The sequence below is a fragment of the Loxodonta africana genome, chromosome 1 (genome assembly GCF_030014295.1).
Source record: "Loxodonta africana isolate mLoxAfr1 chromosome 1, mLoxAfr1.hap2, whole genome shotgun sequence".
In the NCBI taxonomy this organism is placed as follows: domain Eukaryota; kingdom Metazoa; phylum Chordata; class Mammalia; order Proboscidea; family Elephantidae; genus Loxodonta; species Loxodonta africana.
In genome coordinates, this window is record NC_087342.1 from 147,678,239 (window position 1) to 147,686,841 (window position 8,603).

General features: G+C 41.5%; 1 long non-coding RNA gene and 2 other non-coding genes across 3 annotated transcripts; all 3 read right to left on the reverse strand.

Annotated features, from left to right (window-relative positions):
* Nucleotides 1-1,980: 1,980 nt before the first annotated feature.
* On the reverse strand, nt 1,981-6,669 carry LOC104845490 (uncharacterized). The gene is made up of 2 exons (XR_002784838.2): nt 2,662-6,669; nt 1,981-2,445 (listed from the first exon to the last, which is right to left on the reverse strand). It is a non-coding gene; the product is annotated as an uncharacterized LOC104845490 (long non-coding RNA).
* On the reverse strand, nt 2,542-2,611 carry LOC111750455 (small nucleolar RNA SNORD50). The gene has a single exon (XR_002785585.1). It is a non-coding gene; the product is annotated as a small nucleolar RNA SNORD50 (small nucleolar RNA).
* On the reverse strand, nt 2,860-2,929 carry LOC111750456 (small nucleolar RNA SNORD50). Its single transcript, XR_002785586.1, has one exon. It is a non-coding gene; the product is annotated as a small nucleolar RNA SNORD50 (small nucleolar RNA).
* Nucleotides 6,670-8,603: the final 1,934 nt, after the last annotated feature.

The following is an 8,603-nucleotide window of genomic DNA, read 5'->3' on the forward strand; positions in this document are numbered from 1 at the left end:
CAAATAATAAATTTTGTGTATTCTTTTAAATAATTTTTGTTGTTGAAAATGTACGCAGCAAAAAATACATAATTCACATTTTTACATGTATATTTCACTGATTTTTAATGTGTATTCTGAAATGCCTTTTCCATTGTTAATATTCTTTTGAATAGAACTAGGATCAATTAAGGATATAGGGTCATTATGCTTTGGAATCATCTCAGCGGCAGTGGGTTTGGTTTAATAGGTTGTAGTGTACATTACTCAGTTTGGGTTTCTGTGAGATTAAATCCTTTTCCTGTTATTCTGATAAACTCAGCCACATGACATGCTGGATCTCAGAATTAGACTAGGGGTGAGGGGAAGAGGTGGGATTCCTGGGAGAGACCAAAGATCCTGGTCTTCATATTGGAAAGGTACCCTCTTCCCCTACGCTAAGATGGCAAAAATACTTCCAAAATTTCATGGTAAATTTGGATTTGTTATCTCTGTGCATATCAAAATAAATCGATCAGCTGGGCAATGTGACAGGAGCTTCCAGGCAGTAGCAGTATTCAGTCAGGCAGTTTTAAGCTCTATGTTGGGAATACTATTTGGGCTAGGAACCAAGCTATTGGGAGGAAAGATGGTACAGAGGGTCCCAGTCTCAGTGAGAAGTAACTGGCAAGATTATTAAATACACTATCCTACCAGGTCAGAATCGACTCAACAGCACTGGGTTTGGTTTTTGGCTTTACCAGGTTATGGAGGTCTGGTAGCACAGTGGGTTAAGGGCTCAGCTGTTAACCAAATTAGCAGCTTGAATCCACCAGCGGCTCCCTGGCAACCCTATGGGGTGCAAAGCTTTGCCTGCTAACGCAAGTATGGCACACAAGTATGCTGGGATTCCAATAAAGGCTTGAATCCTAACTAGGAAACCAGTACACCTATTGACATTAAGTTGATGCTGACTTACAGCAACCCAATGTACAAGAGAACACTGCCAGGCACTGTGCCATCCTGTCATTGCTTTGAGCCCATTGTTGCAGCCACTGTTGTACAATCTTGTTGAAGGTCTTCCTTTCCTGCTAATCCTCTTCCAAGCGGGATGTCTTTCTCCGGGGGCTAGTCCCTCCCAATCACAAGTCGAAAGTATGTGAAATGAAGTGTTGCCCTTAAGGACAGTAAGTTGTCCAAGGTTTCAAAGGTTGTAAATTTTATGGAAAACAGAATGCTCCATTCTCCCGTTGAGTGCCTGGTGTGTTCCAACTGCTGGTTTGTTAGCAGTCTGCCACTCACCCACTGCACCAAGTAGTGTTAACCAGTCTAACAACCAATAGCTTTCACATGGGTGGTGAAACAGGAATGGTTAAGAGGCATCGTAAGCTCAGGAACCTAGCCCCTCATTTTACAGATTTACTTAGTAGCCTAGCACAGTCCAATGCTTAAGTGCACAATATTAATTTGTTCTGTTATCAACTAAGAAAATGTGACATTACAAGACCCACAAGGAGGTGAGTGTAAAATTAACTTCGGGAAAAGAGAGAGGTTAGGGGGCTTCAAAACATATTTTGTCTATTTCACGACTTTGCTGTTTGAAAGAGGTTATTTCCCAGCTTTTAAGAAAGGGTAAAGGCAGTTTTTCCTCTACAATTTGAATGGAGCCCCAACAATTACCCCTATTGTTCACCTAACGTTAAGTGAGATATATTCATGAATGAAATAGATCTTAGCCTTTTATATTCTAGCAGGTTGACAAAAAACACTAATTTATAGAACATGCTAAAAAAGTTAAAATTACTTGAAAAAGGAGCAAGATGCCCTCATGGGGATACCAGGGTTTAAGGATGCAAGTTGCAATGCCATACACGTGCATCAATATCTTAGTTATGTACTTGCCGAAGGGTCCTTAACTGCCCCCCAATTCTATTTTGGTAGTATGAAGATACCCAATCAATATATCCATTTCTGATCTTAAGCACCTCAGCCTTCAAAATTACATTTAGAGAAATCCAGAAATACTTTGTTCCATACATTTTATTTTTATAATCAATTGACAAATCTCTACAAGCGTTAACGTAAGCTTTAAATACAACTAAGCATTTCAAACAGGTGAGCACAGATAAGGTCATTCAGAATTATAAGGATGGTTAACCGATAACAAAGAATTTTTGAACACTGCACATTCTACTTCTCACATTAAAGTATCTATAACTTAAGAAATAGTTCTGATAAATAATCTACTTGTTAATACTTTGTGACTCTTTAGGGTAGTGTTATACAGAAGTGGCTCGCATCTTGTGAATACTTAATCTAGATTCAGTGTTGGTTCATCATCCAAATCCACAATATTTGAAGTTACCCTAAAACACTCTCTCGATAAAACCAAATTGCATTTTTCCTTTCTACGTCTGCAAAATGCAATGTTTCCTGGGCTTTTCACCACCAGCACTTGACACCAGACAAGTAAACCTCTTGGTAGTCCTGGAAAACAAAAAACATTTGAGATTTACTACGGTAATCAACATTAAAAACAGCTTACTTAAAATAAACTTTTAAGTACTGTTCTAGCAATGGTCCATCTCAGAAGCCAGATCCGTATAAGTTTTTTCAACAGAAATTCAGTTTCGGGATAGGATCATCATAGATAAGACCAAGGATACAACACCAACTCCTAGTAATCAAAAAACTTGTACTCACAGGAAGTTCCTTAGGAAGGAACGTCAGGCCAAACTGGCCTTCCTTAGGTGGGCAGACAGCAATGACTCACTTTTCGGCAGAGAGAAGAAAAAAAAAATTCTCGCGAGCTTTTTTTTTTTTTGTACAAGATGGTTTACAAATTAACAGAACCCTTTCAGCTATGAAAGGCAACCCCCAAAATTTCTGCAAATTGGCCTCATCTCAGAAGCCGAATCCGTATATATTTTTCTTCAGGTAATCAGCTTCGGGATAGGTGTCATCATTGATTAGACCAATCATACTTATTACCTTAAGCTATACTTCAGTGACATTTGCCATAACTCAAAAAGACTGAAAATTTGGAAGGCACACAAGCTGCTTAAAAATGAAGCTGGCATTATCAACCCCCAGGTTAGTGCTCAAACAACAAAAACTTCATTTAATCTACACATGGATTAAACATATACCCAATGATAAATTACTAGTTGTACACATACCTGCTAAAACTGTCAGATTTTAAACAAAGCATTTTCCAGTAAATACTCTTTCCGATGTCTTGGAATTTTCCTTTGCATCTATAAATGGAAGCAAATGCCAGAACATGAATCATTTCCTATTTCTGTAAATCAACAGGTTTCCTTCCTTTGTTTACAAAGCTACCAAGAGCCCTGGAAACCTTACCTTTGCATATCCACACAGCAGATTCGACATACCATTAGACGCTGTCATTGTTCCTAGGTGGGTGGCGGGGAGATCGGTATCTAAGATTAAGCATATTCATAGAACGTCACACCTCCAGATTTCCAGTATTAAAATGTTCCCCTCCATTAATTCTAATTACAAACAAGGCTACCTGGAGCACAATACAAGTAGTCTCATGCAGGGTCAGGATTACCTATTTCGAAACAAACATTTGCCAAGGGAGAAATGGCAATCGCCACACAATAAAACCGGCCAGTCGCTGCAATACTAGACAAGAGATTGACGGTTTGAACCTAGACAGAGAAGCCTCGGAAGGGACCCGTCGATCCGCTGCCGAAAATCAGTCTAGAAAACCCTGTGGAAGAGCTCTACTCTACACACATGGGGTCGCCATGCGCCGAAATCGACAAAGAACGGTCTGGAAATTTGGACGTAGTTCTGCACCGCTCAGTCAGTCCAGCCGGCAGTCCGAATCCAGTTCCCAGGCCGCGTTTGGCAGATTAGAGGCCTCCTCACGCCTGAGACTACAACCACTACGACTCAATCTTGGGACACGTGGCGGCGGTCCGGCTGCGCTTTTCCACGAACAACATACAGTACTCCATGTTCAAATCTCCAAAACGCCTCACAGTATTGCAGCCCCAGCCTCTTTCCGCAAACACCAACCTCCTCCCTCACTCGGCTAATCGACCGCGACGACAACTCACCTGGTAACACAGTGACAAGCTTCCGAATCCGGACGTAAAAGACCGGGCTGTGCCGCCAGCCGTCCCCTATATAGCCTTCTCTCAGTCAGAACGAGGCCGCGCCCTCCCTCTCGCTTCTATTGGTCGCGAAGAAGACGGGGGCGGGACCCTTTCCCGCAAGCGTGCGGGAGCGCGCGCGGCGGCTCTTTTCCCTGGGGGCCCGGCCGCGCGCCGGCGTTCCGGATCTTGCGGTGCGCGCTCTCTGCCCGCCCATTCCCCGGCACGCTGAGGCCCGTCGCTTCCGAATCTGGCGAGTGTCTCGTCCCTACGTGGCGCGGGAGTGGCGCCAGAATTCAAACAGCCGTAGTTGAAGGCAGTGCTGCCGCCTGCGCCTAGCCAAGTCCTTCCAGGACTGATTGGGCGGCCCGGGTCAGTGCGCGGCGGCTGCGTTTATGACCTACTCGAGAAGCCGAGCTGGCTGGCTCGCGCTGGCCCGCCGCCGAAGGAGCGGAAGAGCGCTGGAAAGAGAAACTGGCCAGCTCAAGCGCTCTGGTGAAAGACGTGTGAAGGTGCCGTATTTATCCTCTAGTCAACAGCGAAAATACCTCACCTCTTCCGAAGGCCGCTCCGCCGCGGGGCATGCGCCCCAGACCGACTCGCGGACGGGGAGCACTGTCCAATGGGGGCTCACCCCACTCCTGATTTTTGACGCTCCGCTGTGCCAGGCACAGTTCTAAGCACTCCATAATTATCCCATGTAATTCTCAGGAGGCAGGAAACCTGACAGGTAAATATTTCCTCTGGTAGAGAAGAAAACGGAGGCCTAAAGCAGTTAATTGGCCTAAAGTCACATAACTGTAACGTTCAGCTATTTTTAATTTTTTTGTAATATATTTGAAATTATTTGAGTTAATTTGAAACCCAAAACGAATACTTTATTCAAACAACAAACTTAAATTCAAAGGAAAAAAAAAAGCTACTATTAATTAGTATATGGGAGTGAATATGCGTATATGCACACCACACACCACTTCCTTTCAACATTCAGCATTTGAAAATTCGGGTCTCGACTTCTTTCTTCATAGCATTTGTTTGTAATTAAAATTATTCAGTTAATATTAATTACTAGTTAGAATTACTAATGTGTTTCTGTTTTTTGTCTTCCTTGCTAGAATGTGTGGGGGAAACACATTTGATTTTCTGCACCAGTGTTTCTCCTTGGTTTAGAACAGTAGGTGCCCTCTAGTGGGTTCTGACTGATAAGAGATTCTGTGTATAACAGAACTAAAAGTTGCCCAGTGTTGTGCTGTCTTTTACCAAGCATGATGTCCTTCTCCAGGGACTGGTCCATTTTGATAACATGTCCAAAGTAAGCGAGACAAAGTCTGGACATCTTTGCTTCTAAGGAGCATTCTGGCTGTACTTCTTCCAAGAACAGTGCCTGGCGTGAAACAGCTTGTATTGAATGAATGAATATATGTGGTGGCCTTTTAGAGAATTAGAGTGAAGTCCAAACTTCAGATTAAAAGGAATAGTGAAAAGCAAATTTCTGTAACAGGAACCAACACCATGAAGTATTCACTTGGCAGGAGATTATGTAGATACTTTATATTGTTTTGTAATGTACAATGTAAATTTGTATGTTGCTCATAGTGAGAAAAGTAAAACAGTACAAAAGGACATAAAAAGTAAAGTATAAGTTCTTTCCACACCCCTAGGAATCTTCTTCCCAGTTCTATTCTCCAGCTGTAACGATTATTATCAGTTTTTGATATTTTTATGTATGTACAAATAAATGCAGGTATATTGAGGAGTGGCTAGTGAGTTTGAACTGCCAACTTTTCAGTTAGCAGCTGAGCGCTTAACAACAGAGTTACCAGGGCTCCTTATTAGTGCATGTAGATGACCTTATTCTTTTTTTTACAAAAGGAGCCTTGGTGGTACAGTGGTTAACTGAAGAGTTGGCAGTTCAAACGCATTCAGTAACTCCGAGGGGGAAAGACCTGGTGATCTGCTTCAGTAAAGATCAAAGCCAAGAAAATCCTATGGAGCAGTTCTACTCTGTCACATGGGTTTGCTATGGGTTAAAGTCAACTCCATGGCACACAACAACATTCTTTTTTACGGTTTGCATAGTATTTGTTTGGATGTATCATAATTTATTTAATCAGTTATTTCCAAATTTTCACTATTTCAAACAGAACAGTGCTGAAGTGAGTTGTAGATATAGTGTGATGGTGAGAATATATCTGCAAGATACATTCTTAGAAGTGGGTCAAAGGTTATGTGCACTTAAATTTGTGTAGAGAGTTGCTTAATTGTTTCCCTCCTTCCCTCAGCTCCCACAAAAAACTGTGTTGTGATATTTTGAAGTACATTTTGCTAACTGAAAAACATGTTGTTATTAGGTGCTGTCGAGTCAGTTCCGACTCATGCCAACCCTCTGTACAACAGAATGAAACGTTGCCCAGCCCTGTGCCATCGTCACAATCGTTGTTATGCTTGAGCCCATCCTTGCAGCCACTATGTCAGTCCATCTCGTTGAGGGTCTTCCTCTTTTTGACTGACCCTCTACTTTACCAAGCATTATGTCCTTCTCCAGGGACTGGTCCTTCCTGATAACATGTCCAAAGTACCTGAGACGAAGTCTCACCATCCTTGCTTCTAAGAAGGATTTTTCCAAGACAGACTTGTTCGTTCTTCTGGCAGTCCATGGTATATTCAATATTCTTCACTAACATCGTAATTTAAAGACATCAGTTCTTCTTCAGTCTTCTATATGCATTGTCCAGTTTTCACATGCATATGAGGCAATTGAAAATACCATGCCTTGGGTCAGGTGTACCGTAGTCCTCAAAGTGACATCTTTGCTTTTTAACAGTTTGAAGAGGTCTTTTGCAGCTGATTTGTCCAATACAATACATAGTTTGATTTCTTAACTGCTGCTTCCATGAGTGTTGATTGTGGATCCAAGTAAAATGAAGTTCTTGACAACTTCAAGCTTTTCTCCATTTATCATAATGTTGCTTATGGGTCCAGTTGTGAGATTTTTTTGTTTTCTTTATGTTGAGGTGCAATACATACTGGAGGCTGTAGTCTTTGATTTGAAGCTCATCAGTAAGAGCTTCAAGTCTTTTTCACTTTCAGTAAGCAAGGTTGTGCCATCTGTATAACACAGGTTGCTAATGAGTCTTCCTCCAATCCTGATGCCACATTCTTCTTCATATAGTCCAGCTTCTCGGATTATTTGCTCAGGATTCAGATTGAATAAGTGTGGTGAAAGGATAAAACCCCAATGCACACCTTTCCTTAATTAAACCACGCAATATCCCCTTGTTCTGTTTCAACAGCTGCCACTTGGTCTATGTACAGGTTCTGTATGAGCACAATTAAGTGTTCTGGAATTCCTCTTCTTCGCAGTGTTATCCGTAATTTGTTATGATCCACACAGTTGAATGAATGCCTTTGCATAGTCAATAAAACACAGGTAAACATCTTTCTGAAATTCTCTGCTTTCAGCCAGGATCCATCTGGCATCAGCAGTGATATTCCTCATTCCATGTTCTCTTCTGAATTTGGCTTGAATTTTTGGCGGTTCACTGTTGATGTACTACTGCAACCGTTTTTAAGTTATCTTCAGCAAAATTTTACTTGTGTGTGATATTAATGGTATTATTTGATAATTTCTGCATTCTGTTGGATCACCTTTCTTTGGAATGGGCACAAATATGGATCTCTTCCAGTCACTTGGCTAGGTAGCTGTCCTTGAAATTTCTTGGCATGGATGAGTGAGCACCTCTAGTGCTGCATCCATTTGTTGAAACATCTCAATTGGTATTTTGTCAATTCCTGGAACCTTGTTTTTTGGCAATGCCTTCAGGGCAGCTTGGATTTCTTCCTTCAGTACCATTGGTTTTTGATCATATGTTACCTCCTGAAATAGTTGAATGCCAACCAGTTCTTTTTGGTACAGTGAGTCTGTGTATTCCTTCCACCTTCTTTTGATGCTCCCTGTGTCGTTCAGTATTTTCCCCGTAGAGAAACATAGGTATTACTATTATGAAATAACGATTATTATACTATTGAAATTGAGAACTATTACTGTGTTATCTTTGAATCAATGCTTGCTGTGCTGAAGACCATCAAAATCACCTGGTCAAAAGGTATATAAAGCAATGATTCCCAACGTGACTTAACAATTGAATTACCCAGAGAACTAAAACAAATTAAATTTCTGGGCCTCAATCTGGAACTACTAAAACAAAATCTCCAAAAATGGGAACCAGGAATCAACATTTTAAACAAGTACCTGGGGTAATGTTGTCCAATAGTGTCCAGGCATGGACAAGTAACTTGAAATTTGCCTCCAAAAAAGAAGGGTGGCAAGAGATGGAAGAAAGAGGTGAGCAACTATTGTGTGAGGGCAAAGGAGTATATTAAGGAGACTAACCTATGAGGCAGTGGTCCCTGTCAGCCGAAGGACCAAAGTAAATCTCTGCACCCCGTGGTAGGAGGGCAGGGTTTTTTTTTTTTTTTTTTTCCTAATTCTTGTTAGCTTGGCTGTTTTTTTTTTTT